This window comes from Manis javanica, chromosome 9 (genome assembly GCF_040802235.1).
Source record: "Manis javanica isolate MJ-LG chromosome 9, MJ_LKY, whole genome shotgun sequence".
Lineage (NCBI taxonomy): Eukaryota > Metazoa > Chordata > Mammalia > Pholidota > Manidae > Manis > Manis javanica.
In genome coordinates, this window is record NC_133164.1 from 52570252 (window position 1) to 52597525 (window position 27274).

Genomic DNA, 27274 nt, shown 5'->3' on the forward strand with positions numbered 1-27274 from the left:
ACACCCAAAAGCAACAGGATACACATTCTTCTCAAGTGCACATGGAACATTCTCCAGAATAGACCACATACTAGGCCACAAAAAGAGCCTCAGTAAATTCAAAAAGATTGAAATTGTGCCAACCAACTTTTCAGACCACAACTTATAAAACTAGAAATAAATTGTACCAAGAAAGCAGAAAGGCTCACAAACACATGGAGGCTTAACAACATGCTTCTAAATAGTCAATTAATCAATGACCATATTAAAATGGAGATCCAGCAATATATGGAAATAAATGACAACAACAACACAAAGCCCCAACTTCTGTGGGACACAGTGAAAGCTGTCTTAAGAGGAAAGTATATAGCAATTCAGGCATATTTAAAGAAGGAAGAACAAACCCAAGTGAATAGTCTAACGTCACAGTTATCAAAATTGGAAAAAAAAGAACAAATGAGGCCTAAAGTCAGCAGAAGGAGGGGCATAATAAAGATCAGAGAGGAAATAAACAAAATTAAGAAGAATAAAACAATAGAAAAAAATCAATGAAACCAAGAGCTGGTTTTTTGAGAAAATAAACAAAATAGATAAGCCTCTAGCCAGACTTATTAAGAGAAAAAGAGAATCAACATACATCAACAGAATCAGAAATGAGAAAGGAAACATCATGACAGACCCAACAGAAGTACAAAGAATTATTAAAGACTACTATGAAAACCTATATGCCAACAAGCTGGAAAACCTAGAAGAAATGGACAACTTCCTAGAAAAATACAACCTTCCAAGACTGACCAAGGAAGAAACACAAAATCTAAACAAACCAATTACCAGCAAAGAAATTGAAGCGGTAATCAAAAAACTACCCAAGAAAAAAAACCCCTGGACCAGATGGATTTACCTTAGAATTTTATCAGACATAGAGATAAGATATAATACCCATTCTCCTTAAAGTTTTCCAAAAAATAGAAGAGGAGAGAATACTCCCAAACTCATTCTATGAAGCCAACATCACCCTAATACCAAAACCAGGCAAAGACCCCACCAAAAAAGAAAATTACAGACCAATTACCCTGATGAATGTCGATGCAAAAATACTCAATAAAATATTAGCAAACAGAATTCAACAGTATATCAAAAGGATCATACACCATGACCAAGTGGGATTCATCCCAGGGATGCAAGGATGGTACAACATTTGAAAATCCATCAACATCATCCACCACATCAACAAAAAGAAAGACAAAAACCACATGATCATCTCCATAGATGCTGAAAAAGCATTTGACAAAATTCAACATCCATATATGATAAAAACTCTCAGCAAAATGGGAATAGAGGGCAAGTACCTCAACATAATAAAGGCCATATATGATAAACCCACAACCAACATTATACTGAACAGCGAGAAGCTGAAAGCATATCCTCTGAGATCAGGAACCAGACAGGGATGCCCACTCTCCCCACTGTTATTTAACATAGCACTGGAGGTCCTAGCCACGGCAATCAGACAAAACAAAGAAATACAAGGAATCCAGATTGGTAAAGAAGAAGTTAAACTGTCACTATTTGCAGATGATATGATACTGTACATAAAAAACCCTAAAGACTCCACTCCAAAACTACTAGAACTGATATCGGAATACAGCATTGATATAGGATACAAAATTAACACACAGAAATCTGTGGCTTTCCTATACACTAACAATGAGCCAATAGAAAGAGAAATCAGGAAAACAATTCCATTCACAATTGCATCAAAAAGAATAAAATACCTAGGAATAAACCTAACCAAAGAAGTGAAAGACCTATACCCTGAAAACTATAATACACTCTTAAGAGAAGTTAAAGAGGACACTAACAAATGGAAACTCATCCCATGCTCATGGCTAGGAAGAATTAATATTGTCGAAATGGCCATCCTGCCCAAAGCAATATACAGATTTGATGCAATCCCTATCAGATTACCAGCAACATTCTTTAATGAACTGGAACAAATAGTTCAAAAATTCATATGGAAACACCAAAGACCCTGAATAGCCAAAGGAATCCTGAGAAAGAAGAATAAAGTGGCAGGGATCTCACTCCCCAACTTTAAGCTCTATTACAAAGCCATAGTAATCAAGACAATTTGGTACTGGCACAAGAACAGAGCCACAGACCAATGGAACAGATTAGAGACTCCAGATATTAACCCAAACATATATGGTCTATTAATATCTGATAAAGGAGCCATGGACATACAATGGGGAAATGACAGTCTCTTCAACAGATGGTGCTGGCATAACTGGACAGCTACATGTAAACGAATGAAACTGGATCACTGTCTAACCCCATACACAAAAGTAAATTCAAAATGGATCAAAGACCTGAATGTAAGTCATGAAACCATAAAACTCTTAGAAAAAAACACAGGCAAAAATCTCTTGGATGTGAACATTAGTGACTTCTTCATGAATATATCTCCCCGGGCAAGGAAAACAAAAGCAAAAATGAACAAGTGGGACTATATCAAGCTGAAAAGCTTCTGTACAGCAAAGGACACCATCAATAGAACAAAAAGGTACCCTACAGTATGGGAGAATATTTTCATAAATGAAAGATCTGACAAAGGCTTGACATCCAAAATATATAAAGAGCTCATGCTCCTCAACAAACAAAAAGCATATAATCCAATTAAAAAATGGGCAGAGGAGCTGAACAGACAGTTCTCCAAAGAAGAAATTCAGATGGCCAACAGACACATGAAAAGATGCTCCACATCACTAGTTATCAGAGAAATGCAAATTAAAACCACAATGAGATATCACCTCACACCAGTAAGGATGGCCACCATCCAAAAGACAAACAACAACAAATGTTGGCGAGGTTGTGGAGAAAGAGGAACCCTCCTACACTGCTGGTGGGAATGTAAATTAGTTCAACCATTGTGGAAAGCAGTATGGAGGTTCCTCAGAATGCTCAAAATAGACTTACCATTTGACCCAGGAATTCCACTTCCAGGAATTTACCCTAAGGATGCAGCACTCCAGTGTGAAAAAGACAGATGCACCATATGTTTATCGCAGCAGTATTTACAATAGCCAAGAAATGGAAGCAACCTAAGTGTCCATCAGTAGATGAATGGATAAAGAAGATGTGGTAGATATACACAATGGAATATTATTCAGGCATAAGAAGAAAACAAATTCTACCATTTGCAACAACATGGATGGAGATAGAGGGTATTACGCTCAGTGAAATAAGCCAAGTGGAGAAAGACAAATACCAAGTGATTTCATTCATCTGTGAAGTATAAGAACAAGAGAAAAATTGAATGAACAAAACAGCAGCCGAGTCACAGAACCCAAGAATGGACTAACAGTTGCCAAAGGGAAAGAGACTAGGGAGAATGAGAGGGAAGGGAGGGATAAGGGCAGGGAAGAAGAAAGGGAGTATTATGATTAGCATGTATAATGTGGAGGGTGGGGGAAAGGGGAGGGCTTTGCAACACAGAGAAGACAAGTAGTGATTCTACAGCATCTTGCTATGTGGATGGAAAGTGACTGTAATGGGGTTTGTGGGGGGGACTTGGGCTAGGGGAGACGTAGTAAACATAATGTTCTTCAAAAAAAAAAAGTGTCTCAACTTGGTTGGAACTAATGTCTTTACAATAGTGAACCTTGCTATGTTAAAATATGGTGTATGGCTCCATTTATTGCAGTCTTCTTTAGAGTCTTTCAGTAAAATTGTTATAATAGTCTCCTTATTGGTCTGTTTTTATTTTTCCATATTATGCTAATTGACTTTTTAAAGGTTTGTTGGTGTGTTTAGAAAATACGTTAATGTTTGTATATTGAGCTTTACCCAGCAAACTTGCTGAGCTCTCTACTTAATTCTAATATTTGTTTCCCATTTTGTTTTTCCTATGATAATTTCATCTGCGAGTAAAAATAATTTGTTCCTGCTTTGACAATTATCATTTCCTCTTCCTTGTGAGTGCTATTTCTGAAAATTTTACATTGCTCCTAAGTGGTAATCATAGTTATCCTTTTTTTGCTGCTGTTTTTAAAGGAAAGATTTTGTGCTTAACATTGAATTTGCTGTTGTTTCACGTCTGATGTTTGGTGTTTTAGATGTACTTTATTAGATTAAGGAAATTCATTTATATTTTTAGTTCCCTAATAGCTTTTTATTAAATGCTTTTTACATACTTTTTGAGAAAAATGAAGCATTTTGCCTTTAATCTGTTAATGGGGTAACTAAACTATTTTTCTCATACTGAACTTTGGTTTTCTGCTGTAAACCCAACTTTGATAGATTACTGAATTCAGTTGCTAATATTTTAATTGTTACTTTTACATCAGTGCTCATGAGTATAATTAGCCTATGGAGTTTCTTATATTCTCTTGGTCATGTTTTGTTATCAAGACTTTGTTAGAATAGTAACATAAACCACTCTAATTATTTTAAGCAGAAAGAGGTTTAGGTCCTTTCAAATATTTTAGAAGGACTGTTAAAGAAGGTTCTAGGCTTAGCCTTCTAGACAGACTTCTAGAAAATCCTGCACATGTGGCCCACCAAGTTAACTGTTATCTCTGCCATGATAAGGAAATCAGGTGTGATGGTTAAATTTTATGTGTCAACTAGGCTAGGCTTTGGTGCTCAGCTGTGTGTTCAAACACTAATCTACATGTTGCTGTTATTTTGTAGATGTAGTCAATATCTATAATCAGTTGACTTAAATGAAGGAGATTATCCCCATCCAATTAGTTGAAGACTTTAAGAGTAGAAACTGAGGTTTATAGAGAAAGAATTTTGCCTCAACACTATATATATAATATATATGTCCTGCCTGAGTTTCCAGTATGCCAGGCCTGCCCTACAGATTTCAGACCCCAAAGGTGCACACACACACACACACACACACATACATACATATGAATTTATACATATAAACACATAAAAATTTTATAAATAGATATTATATATGCCTATATATTTATATAAATACATATTACATATTTTTACATATTGTCATATATATATTTATATCTTCTATTTGTTTTTTTTTCTTGGAGAACCATCACTGATACATTAGGGAATCAAAAAATCACTTGGAGAGCACAACACCTTATCCGAATAAGCTGCAGTCTGGGAATTGAGAAGCTAATTAGATAATTAGCTCTAAAGACACTTTGTTTCTGCTAGACTTATAAGACTGCATGGTACATTCAGTATTACTGCCACTAGAATTTGTATCTGAGTGGTAGAACTTAGTCATACCCTCCACAACAAAGACATTTGGCAAATGAACTACAGAATAGCAGATGGGAATGAAGTTGGCATGGATGTTAAACAAGTCAACTGACCATGTCAGCCATAACCAGTTTCATAAAGTAAGGGGAAGTGCCCCTTCTATATTTATTATCTAAAGCAGTTTGTATAAGTATCATAAGGACTTGAGGTTATTCCTAGAGTAGAATATACAATAGATTATTCATGTTCATAGTAAAGAAGACATTCTTACTTTGTTGAGACAGAGGCTTGAGCTGTCTTAAATTTAAATGATAAAAGAAATATGATTTAATTTTCATTTACCTGTGAAGAAATTAAACGTTATTTATTTATACACATAACAATGAGAGTTCCAAACAACTATGTGGTGAAAGCGATGGGATTTTCTCCCTAATGAGCATAAGGACTTTCTAATTGATGGGCATAAAGATGAGCATCAGGTAGAGAGTAAGGCGAGTATCAGAGGTACTCAAAAATAGACCTGAATCAAAGTTTCAGGACATCTATTTTGAGATAATTATCATATACTCTATCTTAAACACACACACACAAACACACAGGCAAATTCATTTCCCAAAGTTACAGTGAATTTAAAATCAATAGAATATTACCACGCTTTACTTAGTATCACATCAGGATTAAAAAAAATTATAGAATTGGCAGGTATCATCAAAAATTCACAGACTTTAAAAATCAATTGATGTAAGTTTTTAGGCTTAAAAAATCACATGATCTAATCAATAGATACACAAAAAGCATTTGACAAAATCCAAAATTCAGTCATAACAAAATTCTCAGCAAGCTAGGATTGGAGAGAAACTTTCTCAGCTTGAAAAAGAATAATCTACAAAAAAAAAATCATATTTAATGCTGAGAAACTCAAAGTTTTCCCACTAAGATTAGGTACAAGACTGTCCCCTTTCCTCACTCCTTTTCAACATCATGTGGGAAGTTTCAGTTAATGCAAGTAGACAAGAAAATGAAATAAAAGGTATACAGATTAGGAAGGAAGAAATAAAACTTTCTTTGTTCTCAGATGACATGATCATCTTTGCAGAAGATCCAAAAGGACAGGCAGAAATATCCCTGGAATATGTAATTATAGCTAGGTTGCAGGATACAGTGTGAATATACCAAAGTCAGGTGCTTTTTAATGTATTATCAGCAATGAAAAAATAGAATTTGAAATTAAAAGTATAATAACAAAAGAATATGTACAATATCTATATGAGAAAAATTACAAAATCAAAAAACTAAATAAATAAGAGATATTACATGTTCATTCATAGAAAGACTCCATATTGTCAAGACTAGTTCTTCAGAACTTGGTCTATGGATTGAATGCAATCACAATCTAAATCTCAGCAATTTACTTTGTGGATATCAGTGAACCAATTCTAACGTTTCTATGGAGAGGCAAAAGACCTAGAGTAGTCAACACAACATAGAAGGAAAAGAACAAAGTTGGGGGGGAAAAGATGGTGGTGTGAGTAGGGTGGTGGAAATCTCCTCCCAAAACCATACATATTTTGAAAACATAGCAAATACAACTATTCCCAAAGGAGTGACCAGAAGATACAGTACAAAAGCCAGGCTATATCTGCAAGAACCCAACATCTCATGGAAAAGGGTAAGATACAAAGCCGTGACTCAGGGGGACCCAAGAACTCCCCCCATCCCAGCTCACCCACGGGAGATAAAGAATCATAGTGGGGAGGGAGTGGAAGCACAAGACTTGTAAATAACCAGCCCTAGTAATCTGCCCCAGGAGCACAGAAACACATTGCACAGTGCTCTGGATATTAGATGAGCAGAAAAGCAAAATCCAAGACTAAAACTGTGAACAGGTTCCCACAGCTGGCTGCCCTGGGACAAAAGAAAAGCAGGTGCTTGAAAAGTCTTAAAAGGTTTAACAGGTGGACAAAATCTTCCTGGCACACTCAGCCCAGCAAGCTAGGAACTTTAAGGAACTTCAGGCACCCTAACCACATGGTTGGCAATGCAGCTCTGAGACCCCTCATGCAATAAGCACTCTACCATTCCTTCCTCCTCACTGGCACCTGCGAGCAAACCAGCTACCAGCTGACCTGCCACTGCTGTGGAACAGTCAGGGAGTAGCCCTGCCTACAGCAACCACACTGCTTAACACAGAGGCTTCCCTCTGCATGTGGCTAACTGGCCCAGACCCAGAGGCTACTCCCTACATGCAGTTGACCAGCACAGAGAGTGGAGATGGGTGCAGAGTCCAAAGGCATGAAGGGACTCTGTTCACCCAGCAGAACATGCACCACTCACTGGCAACCCCCACCAGTGCCCTAGGCTATCCTGAGGACCACCCTGCCCATGGCAGCCTAGGGGGTTAACTCAGAGGCTGCTACCTGTGTGTGGTTAGCCAGCAGAGACAGGCAAGGTGGCCTGCAAGCAGGAAGGGACTTTGTTCTCCCAGCTGACACATGTGCCACTCGCCAGCAACAATTCCCATCGCCATGAAATACAAAATCCCTTAAACGCCAGAGAGAGGGCTTGGTGAGACTTAAATCACCAATATTCCTGAAAAAATTTCAAAATAAAAGTCATAAGCACACTGATGGAACTACAGAGAAATATTCAAGAGCTAAGGGATGAATTCAGAAGGGAGATAACAGAAATGAAACAAACAATGGAAGGATTTAAGAGCAGACTGGATGAGGTGCAAGAGACTGTTAATGGAATAGAAACCAGAGAACAGGAATACAGAGAAGCTGAGGCAGAGAGAGATAAAAGGATCTCTAGGAATGAAAGAATATTAAGAGAACTGTGTGACCAATCCAAATGGAACAATATTTGCATTATGGGGGTACCAGAAGAGGAATAGAGAGAGAAAGGGATAGACAGTGTCTTTGAATAAGTAATTGCTGAAAATGTCCACAATCTGGGGAAGAAAATAGTCTCAGACCATGGAAGCCCACAGATCTCCCGACACAAGTGACCCAAGGAGGACAACACCAAGACATATAGTAATTAAAATGGAAAAGATCAAAGACAAGGGCAGAGTATTAAAAGCAGCCAGAGAGAGAAAACAGTTCACCTACAAAGGAAAACCCATCAGGCTATCATCAAATGTCTCAGCAGAAACCTCACAGGCCAGAAGGGAATGACATGATATATTCAATGCAATGAAACAGAACAGTCTCAAACCAAGATTACTTTATCTGGCAAGATTATCATTTAAATTTGAAGGAGGGATTAAACAATTTCCAGAGAAGCAAAAGTTGAGGAAATTAACCTCCCATAAACCATCTCTACAGTGTATTTTAAAGGGAGTGCTCTAGATGGCAGTATGCCTAAGGCTAAATAGGTGTCAGCAGAGAAAATAAAACCACACCAAAGGAAGTAGACCAATTAAATACTAATTAAATGCAAAATAAAATCAGCTATCCACAAAATTCTTTAAGGAAAACACAAAGAGTTCAGAATAAAACACCTAACATACAAAGAGTGGAGTAGGAAGAAAAAGAAGGGAGAGAAATAAAGAATCATCAGACTGTATTTATAATAGCATAATAAGTGAGTTAAGTTAGATGGTTAGATAGTAAAGAAGCTACCCTTAAACCTTTGGTAACCATGAATCCAAAGCGTGCAATGGCAATAGATATGATAATGATATCTATTGATAATGACCCTAAATGTAAATGGACTGAATGCACTAATCAAAAGACACAGAATAATAGAATGGATAAAAATGCAAGTCTAAACTATATGCTGCCTACAAGAGACTCACTTCAAACCAAAAGACATACACACACTAAAAGTGAAGGTATGGAAAAAGATACTTCATGCAAAGAATAGGGAGAAAAAAGTAGGTGTTGCAGTACTTGTATCAGACAAAATAGACTTCAAAACAAAGAAAGTAAAAAGAGACAAAGAAGGACATTACATAATGATAAAGGGGTCAGTCCAACAAGAGGCTATAACCAATGTAAATATGTATGCACCCAACACAGGAGCACCTACATATGTGAAACAAATACTAAAAGAATTAAAAGGGGAAATAGAATGCCATGTATTTATTTTAGGAGACTTCAACACACCATTCACTCCAAAGAACAGATCAACCAGACAGAAAATAAGGACACAGAGGCACTGAACAACACATTAGAACAGACAGACCTAACAGACATCTATAGAACATTCCACCCAAAAGCAGCAGGATACTCATTCTTCTCAAGTACACATGGAACATTTTCCAGAATAGACCACATACTATGCCACAAAAAGAGCCTCAGTAAATTAAAAAATATTGAAATTCTACCAACCAGCTTCTCAGATCACAAAGGTATAAAACTAGAAATGCATTGTACAAAGAAACAAAAAAGCTCACAAACACATGGAGGCTTAACAACATGCCCCTAATTAATCAATGGATCAATGACCAAATTAAAACAGAGATCAAGCAATATATGGGGATAAATGAAAAAACAGCACAACACCTCAACTTCTGAGGGATGCAGCGAAGGCAGTTCTAAGAGGACAGTATGTAGCAAACCAGGCCTATTTGAAGTAGGAAGAACAACCTCAAATGAATAGTCTAAAGTCACAATTATTGAAACTGGAAAAAGAAGAATGAATAAATGAGACCCCAAAGTCAGCAGAAAGAGGGACAAAATAAAGATGAGAGAAGAAATAAATAAAATTGAGAAGAATAAAACAATCAAAAAAGTTAATGAAACCAAGAGCTGGTTCTTTGAGAAAATAAACAGAATAGATGACGCCATAACCAGACTTATTAAGAAAAAAAGAGAATCTACACTTATGAACAGAATCAGGAATGAGAAAGGAAAACTCACTACGGACACCACAGAAATACAGAGAATTATTAGAGAATACTATGAAAACCTATATGCTAACAAACTGGATAACCTAAAAGAAATGGACAACTTTCAATAAAAATACAAGCTTCCAAGACTGACACAGGAAGAAAAACAGAAAACATATGTGTGTAGACTCTCTTTTTTTTCTGGATAAGTCTGGCTAGGGGTTTATCTATTTTATTTTTTTGAACAACCAGCTCTTGCTTTCATTGATTCTTTCTATTGTTTTATTCTTCTCAATTTTATTTATTTCTGCTCCAATCTTTGTTATGTCCTGCCTTCTACTGACTTTGGGCCTCATTTGTTGTTCTTTTTCTAGTTTCATTAATTGTGAGTTTAGACTGCTCATATGGGATTGTTCTTCTTTCTTGAGGTAGGCCTGTATTGCAATATACTTTCCTCTTAGCACAGCCTTGGCTGTGTCCCACAGATTTGGTGGTGTTGAATTATTGTTGTCATTTGTCTTCATATATTGCTTGATCTCTCTTTTTATTTGGTCATTGATCCATTGGTTATTTAGGAGCATGTTGGGAAGCCTCCATGTGTTTGTGGGATTTTTCATTTTCTTTGTGTAATTTATTTCTAGTTTCATAGCTTTGTGATCTGAGAAACTGGTTGGTACAATTTCAATATTTTTGAATTTACTGAGGCTCTTCTTGTGGCCTAGTATATGAGGTATTCTTGAAAATGTTTCATGTGCACTTGAGAAGAATGTGTATTCTGTTGCTTTTGGGTGTAGAGTTCTGTAGATGTCTTTTAGGCCCATCTGTTCTATTGTGTTGTTCAGTGCCTCTGCCTCCTTACTTATCTTCTGTCTGGTTAATCTGTCTTCAGAGTGAGTGGAGTGTTGAAGTCTCCTAGACTGAATGCATTGCATTCTATTACCCCTTTTAATTCTGTTAGTATTTGTTTCACATATGTGGGTGCTCCTATGTTGGGAGCATAGATATTTATAATGGTTATATCTTCTTGTCGAATTGACCCCTTTATCATTATGTAATGTCCTTCTAGGTCTCTTGTTACTTTCTGTGTTTTGAAATCTATTTTGTCTGACACAAGTATTGCAACTTCAGCTTTTTTCTCTTTGTTAGTTGCATGAAATATCTTTTTCCATCCCTTCACTTTTAGTCTGTGTATGTCTTTTGGTTTAAAGTGAGTCTCTTGCAGGCAGCATATAGATGGGTCTTGTTTTTTTATCCATTCAGTGACTCTATGTCTTTTGATTTAGTGACTCTATGCTAACAAACTGGATAACGTAAAAGAAATGGACAACTTCCTATATTTTTATTCAGTCCATTTACATTTAAGGTGATGATCGATAGCTATGTACTTATTGCCATTGCAGGCTTTAGATTCGTGGTTACCAAAGGTTCAAGGTTAATTTCCTTACTATCTAAGAGTCTGACTTAACTCACTTAATATGCTGTTACAAACGCAATCTACAAGTTCTTTTCTTTTTCTCCTCCTTTTTCTTCCTCCTCCATTCTTTATATATTAGGCATCATATTCTGTATTCTTTGTCTTTCCCTTGATTGACTTTGGGGACAGTTAATTTAATTTTACATTTGCATAGTAATTGGCTGTTCTACTTTCTTTACTGTGGTTTTATTTCCTCTGGTGATAGCTGTTAAACCGTAGGAACACTTCCATCGATAGGAGTCCTTCCAAAATAGACTGTAGAGATTGTTTGTGGGAGGTAAATTCTCTCAGTTTTTGATTATCTGGAAATTGTTTAATCCCTCCTTCAAATTTAAATGATAATCTTGCAGGATAAAGTAATCTTGGTTCCAGGCCCTTCTTCTTCGTGGCATTAAATACATCATGCCCTCCCTTTTGGCCTGTAAGGTTTCTGCTGAGAAGTCTGATGTTAGCCTGATGGGCTTTCCTTTGTATGTGACCTTATTTCTTTCTCTGGCTGCTTTTAATAGTCTGTCCTTATCCTTGATCTTTGCCAATTTTATTACTATATGTCTTGGTGTTGTCTTCCTTGGGTCCCTTGGGTAGGGAGATCTGTGGATCTCCATGGCCTGAGAGACTATCTCCTTTCCCAGACCGAGGAAGTTTTCAGCAACTACCTCCTCAAAGATACTTTCTATCCCTTTCTCTTTCTCTTCTTCTTCTGGTATCCCTATAATGCAAATATTGTTCCATTTGGATTGGTCACACAGTTTTCTCAATATTCTTTCATTCTTAGAGATCCTTTTTTCTCTCTGTGCCTCAGCTTCTTTGTATTCCTCTCCTCTAGTTTCTATTTCATTTATCATCTCCTCCACCATATCCAACCTGCTTTTAATACCCTCCATCATGCTCTTCAGCGATTGGATCTCTGACCTGAATTCATTCGTGAGTTCTTGGATATCTTTCCGTATCTCCATTAACATGTTGATGATTTTTATTTTGAACTCCCTTTCAGGATGAGGTGTAAGGTCCAGGTCATTTAAATGTTTCTGTGGAGTTATATTAATTTTACTCTGGACCAGGTTCCTTTGGTGTTTCATATTTGTATATGGTGCCCTCTAGTGTCCAGAAGCTCTACTCTGGAGCTGCTCAGCCCCTGAAGCAATGTCGGGGGTTGCAGGGGAGAGGTATTGGTGCCTGGTGGGAGGAAAGAGCCGTTCCCCTTAACCAGTCGGCCGAGCACACAGGTATAAGCTTTTGTCCCAGAGCAGCTGGAGATGGATCCCTGCTGTCCACAGTGGCTGGAATCTCAGTCTCTCCAGGAACTCTGCCTGTATTAACTTTCCAACCCAGTAGTCATACAAGTATGATGAAAGCACCATGAAATGTAGGTTTGTGCTCCCAGAGCAGATCTCTGGAGATAGGTATTCAGCCATCCCAGGCCTTCCACTCCCTCCCTGCTCTGTTTCTCTTCCTCCCACCAGTGAGCTGGGGCGGGGGAAGGGCTTGGGTCCCACCTGGCCACAGCTTTGGTACATTACCTTGTTCCTAGAGGTCTGCTCTTTTCTCCAGGTGTATGCAGTCTGGCGCCATCCTCTTTCTTGTTACTCTGTCAGTATTTGTTGTGCCAACTATATTTTCTAATTGTATCCAGTTTTCACTCCTCTCTGTCTCTTCTCTCACGCCACCATCTTTAATCTAATCTCTCAAAACAGAAAATCTAAACAGACCACTCACCAGCAATGAAATTGAATCAGTAATAAAAAAACTACCCACGAGCAAAACCCCCGGTTCATATGGATTCACCACTGAATTTTATCATATATTTAGAGCAGACGTAATACCCATTCTCCTTAAAGTTTTCCAAAAAACAGAAGAGGAGGGAATACTTCCTAACTCATTCTATGAAGCCAGCATCACTCTAAATACTGAAACCATGCAAAGACACCATAAAAAAGAAAACTACAGACCAATATTCCTGATGAACATAGATGCAAAAATACCCAACAAAATATTAACAAACCCAATTAAAAAATACATCAAGAAGAACATACAACATGATCAAGTGCAATTCATCAGAGGGATGCAAGGATGGCACAACATTAAAAAATCCATCAACATCATCCACCACATCAACAAAAGTCAAAAAACACATGATCATCTCTACAGATGCCAAAAAAGCATTTGACAAAATTTAACATTCATTCATGATAAAAACTCTCAACAAAATGGGTATAGAGGGCAAGTCCCTCAACATAATAAAGGCCATACAGGACAAACCCACAGCAAACATCAGACTTAACAGCAAGAAGCTGAATGCTTTTCCTCTAAGATTGGGAACAAGACAAGGATGCCCACTCTGCCCACTTTTATTCAACATAGTACTGGAGGTCCTAGCAACAGCAATCAGACAACACAAATAAATAAAAGGCATCCAGATTGGTAGGAAAGAAGTCAAATTGTCACTGATTGCAGATGAAATGATATTGTACATAAAAATACCCCTGAAGAATCCACTCTAAAACTACTAGAACTAATATCTGAATTCAGCAAAGTTGCACGATACAAAATTAGTACACAGAAATCTATTGCATTCCTATACACCAATGATGAACTAGCAAAAAGAGAAATCAGGAAGACAATTCCACTCACAATTGCATCAAAAAGAATAAAATACCTAGGAATAAACCTAAGCAAGGAAGTGAAAGACCTATATCCTGAAAACTACAAGACATTCTTAAAAGAAATTAAAGAGGACACTAATAAATGGAAATTCATCCCATGCTCTTGGGTAGGAAGAATTAATATTGTCAAAATGGCCATCTTGCCTTAAACAATCTATAGATTCAAGGCAATCCATATCAAAATACCAATAGCATTCTTCAATGAATGGGAACAAATAGTATTAAAATTCATCTGGAACCATGAAAAACCCAAAGCAATCCTGAGAAGGAAAAATAAAGTAGGGAGCATCTTGCTTCCCAACTTCAAGTTGTAGTACAAAGCCACAGTAATCAAGACAATTTGGTACTGGCACAAGTACAGACCCATTGACCAGTGGAACAGAATAGAGAGTCCAGATATGATAAAGGGTCCATGGATATACAATGGGGAAATGACAGCCTCTTCAACAGCTGGTGTTGGCAAAACTGGGCAGCTACATGTAGGAGAATGAAGCTGGATTACTAACTCCATACACAAAAGTAAACTCAAATTGGATCAAAGACCTGAATGAATATGTCATGAAACCATAAAACTCTTAGAAGAAAACTTAGGCAAAACTCCCTTGAATATAAACATGAGCAACTTCTTCATGAACATATCTCCCCGGGCAAGGGAAACAAAAGCAAAAATGAACAGGTGGGATTATATCCAACTAAAAAGCTTCTGTGCAGCAAAGAACACCATCAGTAGAACAAATAGGCATCCTACAGTGTGAGAGAATATATTCATAAATAACATACCCGATAAGGGGTGTGACATCCACACACCTCAACAAACAAAAAGCAAATAATCCAATTAAAAAATGGGCAGAGGATTTGAACAGACACTTCTCCAAAGAAGAAATTCAGATGGCTAACAGGCACTTGAAAAGATGCTCCACATTGCTAATCATCAGAGAAATGCAAATTAAAACTACAATGAGATATCATCTCACACCAGTTAGGATGGCCACCATCTGAAAGACAAACAACAACAGATGCTGGAGAGGATGCAGAGAAAGGGGAACCCTGCTACACTGCTGGTGGAAATGTAAATTAGTGAAACCTTTGTGGAAAGCAGTATGGAGGTTCCTTAAAAAACTAAAAATAGAATACCATTTGACCCAGGAATCCCACTCCTAGGAATTTGCCCTAAGAATGCAGCAGCCCAGTTTGAAAAAGACATATGCACCCATATATTTATCACAGCACTATTTACAATAGCCAAGAAATGGAAGCAACCTAAGTGTCCATCAGTAGATGAATGGAAAAAGAAGATGTGGTAGATATACAAATGGAATATTATTCAGCCATAAGAAGAAAACAAATCCTACCATTTTCAACAACATGGATGGAGCTAGAGGGTATTATGATCAGTGAAATAAGCCAGACAGAGAAAGACAAGTACTAAATTATTTCACTCACCTGTGGAGTATAAGAACAAAGAAAAAACTGAAGAAACAAAACAACAGCAGACTCACAAAACCCAAGAATGGACTAACAGTTACCAAAGGGAAATAGACTGGGGAGGATGGGCATTAAGAGAAGGATAAGGGGATTAAGGGGCATATGATTAGCACAGATAATGTAAGGGGACTTGGTGTAGGCAGTATAGCACAGAGAAGACAAGTAGTGACTCTATAGCATCTTAATACACTGATGGACAGTGACTGTAATGGGGTATGTGGTGGGGACTTGATAATGGGGGGAATCTAGTAACCACAATGTTGCTCTTGTATATTACTGATACCAAAAAATAGAACAAAGTTGAAGGATTGACACTACTTGACTTCAAGACTTACTATAAAGCTACACTAATCAAGATAGTGTGGTATTGGTGAAAAGTATGGACAAGCAATCAATGAAACAGAATAGAGTCCAGAAATAGACTCTTATAAATATAGTCAACTGATCTTTGACAAAAAAGCAAAGGTAACACAACAGAGCCAAGACAAACTCTTCAACAAGTGGTACTGGAACAACTGGATATTTATATGCAAACAAAATTATTCTGTACATACAATTTAAACATTTCACAAAAAACTAACTCAAAATGGATCATAGACTTTTATTTAAAATGTGAAACTATAAAACTCCTAGAAGAAAACATAGGAGAAAACCTAAATTACCTTGGGTATGGTGATGACTTTTAGATATACCACCAAAAGAATAATTCATGCAAGAAAGAATTGATAAGCAGGACTTCATTAAAATTAAAACTTTTACTCTACGACAGATGATGTCAAAAGAATGAGAAAACAAACCACCAACTGAGAAAAAGTATTTTCAAAAGACATATCTAATGAAAGATTGTTATCCAAAATATACACAGAACTCTTAAAACTCAACAATAAGAAAACAAACAACCTAATTGCAAAATGGACCAAAGACCTTAATGTACATCTCACCAAAGATTATAAATAGATCTCAAATAAGAATATGAAAAGATGCTTCACATCATATAACACCTGAAAATGAAAATTAAAAAACCAATGAGATACCACTAGAAACTTATGACCAAAATCCGGAACAGTGACTACACCAAATGCTAGTGAGGATGACGAGTAACAAGAACTCTCATTCATTGCTGGTAGGACGACAAAATGGTACAACCTCCTTGGAAGATAATTTGGCAGTTTCTTACAAAACTGAACATTCTCTTACCATAAAATACAGCATTTATGCTCCTTGATGTTTAACCAAAAGAACTGAAAATTTATATCCATAAAAAACCAGCACATGGATGTTTATAGCACTTTATTCATAGTTGCCAAAACTTGGAATCAACCAATATGTTCTTCAACAGGTAAATGGACAAATAAACTATGATACATTCAGGCAGTGGTTTATTATTCAGCACTAAAAAGAAATGAACCATCAAGCCATTAAAAGACATTAAGGAGCCTTAAATGTATATTACTAAGTAAATGTAGCCAATCTGAAAAGGCTACAAACTGTGTGACCCCAAATGTATGACATTCTGGAAAAGGCAAAACTACAAAGACAATAAAAGGTTAGTGGCTGCCAGGGGTAATGGGGAAGAGAAGAATAGGCAGAGCATAGAGGATTTTTAGGGTAGTAAAAATATTCCATGTGACACCATAATAATGGGTAAATACCACTATATATTTGTCCAAACTCATAGAATGTACAACACCAAGAATGAACTCTAATAATAAACTATGGACTTTAAGTGACAATCATGTGTCAATGTAAGGTCATCAACTGTAACAAATGTACCACTCTGGAGGGGGATGGCTCCAGACAATGGGGAAAGCTGTGCGTTTGGGGGGTGTACACATAGGAAATCTGTCTACCTTCTCAATTTTTCTGTGAACCTAAAAGTGTTCTAGAAAAATTAAGTCTTTTATAAAAAGAAGCAGTCATAGACTGACTGATCAGGGCATGAGATTGAATTTCTGTCACAGAAAAGAAAGTCATCTCTCTTAACAAAATGAGGATATGTGGTGAGAGGAACCAGTTATATGAACTTGGAAAAGCCACTTCGTTTCTCTAATCCTCAGTTTCTTGCAGTTTAAAATGAGGACAATAATATCTAAATCACAAGAATTAAGTATGTCCAAGCCTCACCCATTTTTCTTAGGTAGGAACCTAATCAAGTGAACTGAATTGAATTCAATTAAGGTGAAGTTATTTCCAGCATATAGAGGACCACAGTGTTATCCTAGCTGTCATGTTATGTTATCCATATGAACAGGGTCATGAGGTCCTGAGCTCCTTGTGCTTCTATGAGGCATACTGCACACAGACCACCCCTGGCTAGATTCTTTCTCTGTAAAGATTAGCCACTGTCAGATACCTTCACACCTGCTGTATGTTCAGAAAAGCTAATTCTAAGTACAGACTCCCTCAGAGCCCTTGTCACCCAGTCAGTGAAATGTGCCTTCTCCCAGGGCACAGTGTAAAGGCTGTACCCCCACCACTGCTCACATCTGGAGCACCCAGACCAAATGAGAATCTAGCCTATTGTTAAATATTTCCAAGACAGAGAGTCTTATTGACCTTATATAAACAAAACAGGGAAGAACAGAATCAAAAAGAAAACACATGAGAAATTGGTTTGCATACACACATACACCAAAAAACATCCCTTCAAGCCTTTGGAATTTAGTCACCTTCTTGACTGCAAAACTTCTCTCTGAATTGAGCACTTTCTCCAACTTTCCAAGGCAAACCTTGTGAAAAACACAACATTCAAGAGTCATTAGTAGTCACATTCATAAGCTTTCATACTGATCAGAGGCAGATAGCATGTCTCCTATCCTGCATATGCCAAGGGCAATGTCAGCACTCAACAAGTAAGAAAGAAAAATGGTGATAAAAATGTGAGGTTAAAACCCCATGCAACTCTTTGCCAACTCCTGCTTTTGAAATTCTAAATTGCAAGCTGAACCATATGGTTCCACATACCTACTGACTAGTGGCTTCTCTCTTGGGAAATGACTCAATCATCCACTTTCCTTTCTGAGGATGACTCAGTTTTCTAAAAGCCCTCTGTCCTCAGAAGCCTACTCACTTTTGTTGAAGGCAAATCTTGTGAAAAACACAACATTCAAGAGTCATTAGTAGTCACACTCATAAGCTTTCATACTTACCCACAACCCTCCAAGAAGGCCTCCCTGTGGTTACTAAATTTTTCCTCTTGCTGAGATTTCCCAGCATGCTCTAGGATTATCAAGTAAAGCCAAATATTAAGAGGCAAATCTTGAAAATCCTTCAGTGCCTGGGGTGGAATCAAATCAGACAAGTTCTTCACTCTGGCACCAGCCAGCTGAGCTACAAACACTGACCCAGCCCATGCTGAGAAGACTCATTGTGAGTAGAAACCCATAATGTTGCCAGCATACATTGTAGACTCACAAATGGAGGAAATGAAGTATATAAAAAACAGTGGGAAAGTTTGCAGAAATAACACTTAGTACTTATTTCAGGCATTCATCTGTACATAGTAATGTTGAAATGTTTTTCCCTCAACATTTCTTTGTGCCCTTAAGGCCTTATATTGGATAAGATTCTGAATTCCTTAATCATAGCAGCTCAGCACCATGTCTCAATTTGCAACTAAATGTAGCTTTTGCCAAAATGAGTGCTGGATCCAGCAAACAGTTGGTATTAAAAATGAAAGAAAGCTGAGATGGAGACAAAAACATGAAAGACAGTATTCCTGGTTAAGTGAGTTTTATTATACCAGGTTTTAGTATCTTTATGTATTCTACTTGGTTGCTCAGATTGTGAAAATTACAAAATAAAAATTAAGTGACTGTGTAATATCTGACTTGTCAGTTTTTCCACCTGGCATTTCTTTGTTTTGCAGCATTAGCTCTGTCTCAAGGCGAGGATGCATGATGTATGGAAGCCACCTGTCTCATGTAGTGAAATGGGCAGGGGAGTGGGCTGGCAGTAAGGGAGGCTGGCTCCTAAGCCCGCATCTGCTACTTTAAGCTATGTGTCCTTAAGCAAATCACCTGACTCCCTGGGTCTTACCTGTATTTAAGGTTTTACAGGAAATGTCATTCTCAGAAAGAAAAACAGAATCTTTGACTGTTGTCTCCAAAGGAGAATCTCTGGGCAGGGAAGGGCATATCTGCCAAACACCCATGTCTGAATAATTCCAATAACTGGAGTCTGTCTTTCAAACAGAAATGGCTAATTCATGGGAAAAGCTGATAGTTCAGCTCACATCTCAATCGCACAAGTGCTTTTTTTGTCCTTTTGTATGTAACAGAAGGACTTTATTTGTACTCCTCTATCATCATATAGAATGTTAAAAAGACATGTACTCATGGATCGAGATGTAATAAAATAGTAATATTGCTGCTCCATTCTTCAGTGAAATTTCCTGTTTTTGTTTTCCGACAGCACGTGCTGATGAAGAATAAAATGTTTTTCTTACTAGTGCCTTGGTTTTTGCTGAGATGTCAACAGCCTCACCAACCACTGGTTTTGTACTATCATTGCAAATGTCCACACAGTGGAAAAAATCAAAACTGAGAATACTTTTGACCTCAAAGTCCCCCTGGAAGTGCCTTGGAATCACTAATCATCCACGGACAATATTTTGATAACTGGTGTTCATATGGTGCTGTAAAGACATGACGGCAGCACAACTGGCTTCAGGGGAACAGACAGAAACAAGGAGAAAACAAAGAGGACCTGTTTTGTAAAATACAGAGTTTCATCACAGGGTCTAATAACCAGACGTCTGGTTTGTAGTACAGATAACCTGTGATTTTCCCTTGGCATTATCATCCACTTTTTAAAAAATTAGAATATACTAGGTAATAAAAGCATATTGCTATATATATTAGTTTCCAATAAATTTCAAAATAACAGAGATTTGTTCTTTCACTAGTGACTGTAAGTCTGAAATTAAGATGTCAGTGGGGCAAGGCACCTTCTGAAGGCTCTAGGGGAGAATCTTCACATGCCTCTTCCCAGCTTCTGGTAGCTCTGTGCTCCCTGGCTTGTGGAGACATCACTCCAATCTCTGCCTCCATCAAAACACCGCATTCTTTCTGTGTGCCCATATGTGTATCCACTCCTTTCATGAGGACAACAATCATTAGATTAGGGTTCCATCCTAATCCAGTATGACGTCATTTTAGCTTGGCTGCATTTTAAAGTCCTTGTTTCCAAGTAAGATCACATTTATAGGTACTGGGGGTTAGGACTTGAACATATTGTTCAGGGACACACAAGATGAGGGGCAGGAATTGCTATGAATTTATCATTATGTACTGTAATGGATTTGTGTTCCTTACCTACTATACTTTGTAATAATAATGAATTAATAGCAATTCATGCTCCTCATTTGCTTTTGGTCTTCAAAGAGTTGAAAGTATTGGGTTAGAAGTTTTATTTATGAAACAGCTTGAGGTATATAATTGATATGCCATAAAGTGCACATATTTTAGTGTACAATTTGGAAAAGAGTCGATATATATCAACACCCATGAAACTATCACTACTGAGATAGTAACATATCCATCACCCCCAAAATTTTGATATGTTTCTTTGTAATCCTTCCTTCTTGTCCCTCTCCACCCTACTTCCTGTCCCTAGGCAATTAATGATCTGCTTTATGTTACTATGATTAATTTGTATTTTACAGAGTTTTATATAATGGAATCATACAGTATGTACTCTTCTTTGTCTGGCTTCTTTCACTCAGCATAATTATCTTGTTATTCATCCATGTCACATGTATCAATGATTCTTTCCTTTTAATTGCTAAATAGTATTCCATTATATGGATGTACCAAATTTGCTTATCTATCGACCTACTGGTGGAAATTTGGGTTACTTCCAGATTTGACTACTAGAAAGAAATCTAAGAAATAACTCTTAAATTTTCCAAATGCAAGGAATTTAGTTTTTAGTATGCTATATATTTTATTTGTTCATGAACCTAACAACGTATTTGTTGCTGTAAATAAAACTAAGCTCTTGTGGTTTCCAATAAAGTTGTATTCGACTGGTGTATATTATGGAAAACTTTTGGAAGGAAAGATACATGATAAATCAAGAGCCAAAAAAAATGATATATGATAGTTTTTTACTCAATAATCCCACTCTTAGGAATTTAGCCTAAAGAATTAATTTTTTTAAAAAAAGAAAAGGTAAACTGTTAAAGATGTTTTCTAAAAACAGACCTCTCTAGAAGAGTAAAACTTTGAAAGCAGCCTTAATATATAATAAGGAAATACTGATACAACATGTGAGAGTGCTTCAGATAATAACATTCAGTTCAAAGAAGCATAATGTGAAATTATGTCTAGATTATGATTCCAACCATATAAAATTCAGATATGTTCATGGATGATAGAACTAAAAAATTATTAGTGTTACAGTTATGGAGTTGTGAATGATAGTTCTCTTTCACCATTTTTATTTTTATCATAAAATTTATATGATAATAAACATCAGGAGGTAACAGTTGGCTGCTCTAATGTCACTAAATCCATAGACTTCTCCTTGATAAGCAAAACTGTATGTATCCATCTGACCCATTCTCTATCATCAATGAAATAAATTAGGATGTTGTCAGAGATCCAGCCTAATCTACCCCATAAATATTGTTACACTTCACATAGAACCTAGAGGCTGGTATTAGAAATCTTCTATACTTGCAGAATCTTACTTCAACTCAAGAATGTATACATATTAGTGAAAAACATGGAAAATATCAAGTATTGCTGAAGTCTCACACACTTCTGGTGGGTGTTTGATTTGGTACAGCCACTTCAGAAACTATTTAGCATTATCTAATAAGGCAAAACTTAACTATGACCATAAATCCCCTTCTAGGTGTAAACCCAACAGGAATGCATATACATGTTCAGTAAGGGCACGTCCAGAATATTAATAGCAAAATTATTTGTAATAGCCACAAACTGGGAACTATTCAAATGTTCATCAACAAAGAATAGATAAATAAATTGTGGCAAAGACAAATAATAGAATTCTATATTACAATTAGAATGAATAATCTATAATTATACATATTTGCAAGGTTGAATCTCACAAATGTTGAGAGAAATAAGCAGATGCAAAAAATACTGTACAATTCCATTTATATAAGTACAAAGCCTGGCAAAATTAATCTACACTTTCAGGGATCAAGATAATAGTTGTCCTTGGAGGTAGAATGGGAGATACTGAAAAGAGTATAAAGAGGCTTCTAGAGTGCTTATATTTATTGAGCCAAATGCTGGATATACGAATGTGTTCAGTTTGTAGAAATTCATCATGTTATACACTTACATATGCTTTTCTGTAATGTATTTTATGCAATAAAAGTTTTTTTGTAAAGTCGATAAGCATTATCAAACTTATAAGAGTGTTAGCAGGAGCTTTCTTTTTTTTATGTAGATACTGAAAGCAAGTCCAGTTGGCAGAATTAGTATAGTGTTGTGAATTTTCAATGAACTAGAAGACCAGGGTTATATAGCATGGTGCACTGGGGACCTTTGTAACCAGCCAGGAATGGTTATTGCTAGTCACAGAGCTGAAAGCTTCAATAAATTTTGTTTCATCTATTGCACACTCTCTGATGATTGGCAAAGAAAGAAAATACTGAATCAAGAAAGCCAGAATGTCCTCTGTGAGAATAAAATGCACTGCCAATATGGCATACAGCTGCCCCTCCATCTGAAGTTGTATGGAGCTGATGGGGGGTCCAAGCTGCTACATGACTGGGAGAGTTACTGTTCATCCCTCTTCCAGAAGCACAGTTAGAAAAAGCAAACAAAACATACATTTTCACTAAGATCCCTGAGGGAAGCAAGGAAAACTCTTCTCCAACCAAGAGAGGAAAGGAGAGAAGGGTTTCAGTTTCTCATTTTGTTAAAGAAAAGTTCCAGAAAGTAGAGGAGAAATTTCCTTTAGTCCTCACATAATGCTCAGGAACTGCTGAGTTAACAGAATTTCTATTAAGAATTCCACCTATCCTAGTATTGGTTTTCAATCTTACAATTTCTGTTAATGGTACAAAGGCCATAGCAAGTTCCTGGAGTAATTTTCTCATATCTACTATAGGGCTTTGCAATTGCAAGGCAGAATGTGGCAAAAGTGGGGACATTTCCCAGCAATGGATAATAGTTAAATATATCATAGTATGTCACAAAGTACCACAGAGCCATTAAAAAAATAACAAATTAACTTCTAGAAACAAGATTATGGCCTGTAAACATCATTTCCTGTGAAAAGGGACCATTCCTCTTGGAGAAATGTCTCAATCTTGGTCTGGTGTAGAAAATATACTAAGTCTAGTATATCTTACTGTGCTAGACAATAAAGAAAACATCCTAGCCTACTGAGGTTTTAACAGAAGAAGATACAAGGAGAAATCTGAGGGGTTTCCATTGCTAAGAATGGGACCATTTGAGCATCAAATAGAATAATAACTTCAATAAACTAAAGCATAGATATGAAAATCTATTGGTTACCATTGGTAGTTGTTAAGCACCAACTTATTATTCCAAAAATTGACAAATAAAAGGAAAGAATCAAGCCTTTATCCTGCATTTCCTATACAAACTGCTTTTCAGATTTACCAGTGATTGACAAGGGAAAGCTCTTCATAGAAGAACTACAGATAACAAATGCAGGAAGATGAATAGATTTAGAAAATCATCATTTTTTGACCCTGCATGAAACAATGGATGTAGGTGGTATTCAATACAGAATGCTAAAACCATTATATAGAGGTTGATGAGGAAGTTTATACTGGGGAAATGAAGCTGACCATGCCTGAACCCCCTGATCAATTTCAGCATCATTTACAGCATTCTGTTCTTCACAGTGTGATGCAGCACCAACTATTAAGTATTCTTGCTACAAGAACTGAACATGACTCTAGTCAATCCTCTATGTTCAAGTATGTAAAGGAAACACAGGGTAGAAGAACATGTTAAATGACACCACAAGAATACAATAAGCCAAATCTGGAAGGTGGAAAAATCTACAAGGAAAATAATCTGGTTTCTTCAATATTAGGGGCATTAAAGAGGGAGGGGAAGGGGAAAGTGTTGTAAATATAAAAGATACCTATAAAACATATCAGAAAAATGTAATGTTTGGCATTTGAATCTTCATCCAAACAAACCAGCCACAAAAAAGACATGTTTGAGGCAATTGGGGGACTGGAGCATGAACTGGATAGTAGATGATTTTAAAGAAGTATTGTTAATTCTGCTTCAAGTGACAATGGCATTAGGTTAATTTTTTAAAAATATCTCTATCTGTTAGTGATACATACTGATGTATTTACTGTATAAAAAGAACAAAGTCTAGGTTTGCTTAAAAATATCCCAGCAAAAAATAAATGAAAAAAATTTAAAGTCAGGTAGAATAAATAAGATCAACAAAATGCTAACAGTTACTGAAGCCAGGTAATGGGTAATGGGATTCAGCATATTATTTTCTGCATCTTTTGGTATGTCTTAAATTTTCCATTTTTAATTTAAAAATGTAAAAGAATAAATTAGAGCTCTGATAATTGACTTCAAGCAATTTTCATGATTTCTCAATGAAGATGAAGTTAAGTACATATGATAATAATATGAACCCAGTGTAAAACAATGACCTGTTTTGCAAAACACACACACATATGTATTTTCATATGTGTGTGTGTATATATATATATATATATACACACACACACACATATATATATATATACACACATATATGTATGTTTACATATAATTTTATAAGCTGAGCACTGATAATTATTTGGAAGGAAACATGCTAGATTATAAACATGGTCTAGCTGGGTGGCAAATATGGAAAGAATAGGTAATGGCAAATAAAAACATTTCACCTGAAAAAAGGTACTACAATATGACCTAATATATGGATTTACATGAAATTATATAAATACATGCATTTCTCCATGTATAGAGAAGGCTGTTTTTAACTTTAAAAATAGCAAAATCTTCTCCCATTTCTGAAACTCAGCTGTTTTCCTGGCGCCGGAGACCTGGTAGCTTCAGGGAAGCTCTGCAAGTGTGCCAGTCAGCTGAGCGAGGACAAACCAGGAGCCCTTGGTAACTGGGAGCAGTGAGCCAAAGTGAAGCGAAGAGAAATGGGTGTGTGGTAGGGTCTTTGGGACGGGGACCGACTGGAAATCAGTACTTCCAAAATGCACTGAAATACCTGCCACTCTGATGTGGGCATGATGGCAAGAAACAAAATGAAATGTCAGCTGAGCATATAAGAGAAAATGGATATCTTCTTCAGAGCCCAATATCAAGCAGAATGTGGATGGGCACCAGGCAGCCCTGGGACCAAGGAGGAGCACTGAGGGAGCCTGTGGTTATGCCTTACCTTGGCTTGGCCACATACCGACGGCATGGCCTTGGAAAAGAAACTTGACCTCTTGGCCTCCTTTCTACTCATATAAAAATGAGAATAAAAATAACACCTCACTTGTGATGATCAGATGAGGCAATATACATGGACTTGACAAGTGCATCAAAAAGCACTTTACTTTAAAAAGTGGTACACATATGAGAGTATCGAAAGAAGACCGCTGACCCCCCATGTACACATGTGTACACCACACCATTCACACATACATGCACATATGGAGATACACACCATTCACATATAGAATTGTCTATACATAAGTATGACAGCAGCACAACTCTCCTCCCAAGTTAAGGATGAGAAAACCAAGGTTCAAAGGCCTTAAAAAGCAAATGGTCACATAGTGATCCAATAGGATGCAGTTGAGATACATATATATATATATATATATATATATATATATATATATATATATATATATATATATATTTTTTTTAAATAGCTCTTAAGTGTTATTTCTGATTGAAGAGGGAACTGTAACCTTGACCTGGAAAACTTCTAAAACCAGGTGCTATGACTGAATCATGTTGCCCCCAAATTCCTATGTTGACGCCCTGACCTCTAAAGTGATGGTGTTTGGAGATGAGCCTTTGGGAGGTGATTAGGTTTAGCCTTTGGGAGGTCGTGAGGAGGGGACCCTCATGAAGGGTCAATGACCTACAACGAGAGACACCAGAGAACTTGCTCATTTTCTCTTTGCTGAGTGAGGACACAGTGAGAAGGCAGCCATATGCAAGCCAGGAAGAAACTCCCAGCAGAAACTGAACCCTGTTGAACCTGATCTTGGATTTTCCAGCCGCCAGAACTGTGAGAAAACAAATGTCTGTCGCTTCAGCCACCGCGTCTATGGTACTTCATTCTGGCAGCCTGAGCTGACTAAAACACCAGGCCAGGAGCCTCTGACTCATGTTCACAATGCCCTGAGTTTCCTATAAAACTGTACCCATCACCCTGTATTGTTGTGTCATTTCTAGCCATGTGGCCTTGGGCAAGTTACTGAAAATTTCCCTGCACCTCAGTTTTCTGCACAATGAAGATAATAATAAAAATAATAGAATCTACTTCATCAGGCATTCCCACATTTTGTTGTCATGATTAAGTGATTTAATATACAGCCTCTCCTAGAATAGTATCCAGCATATAGTAAACAAATAAGCCTGAGAAGCTGTTGTTGGT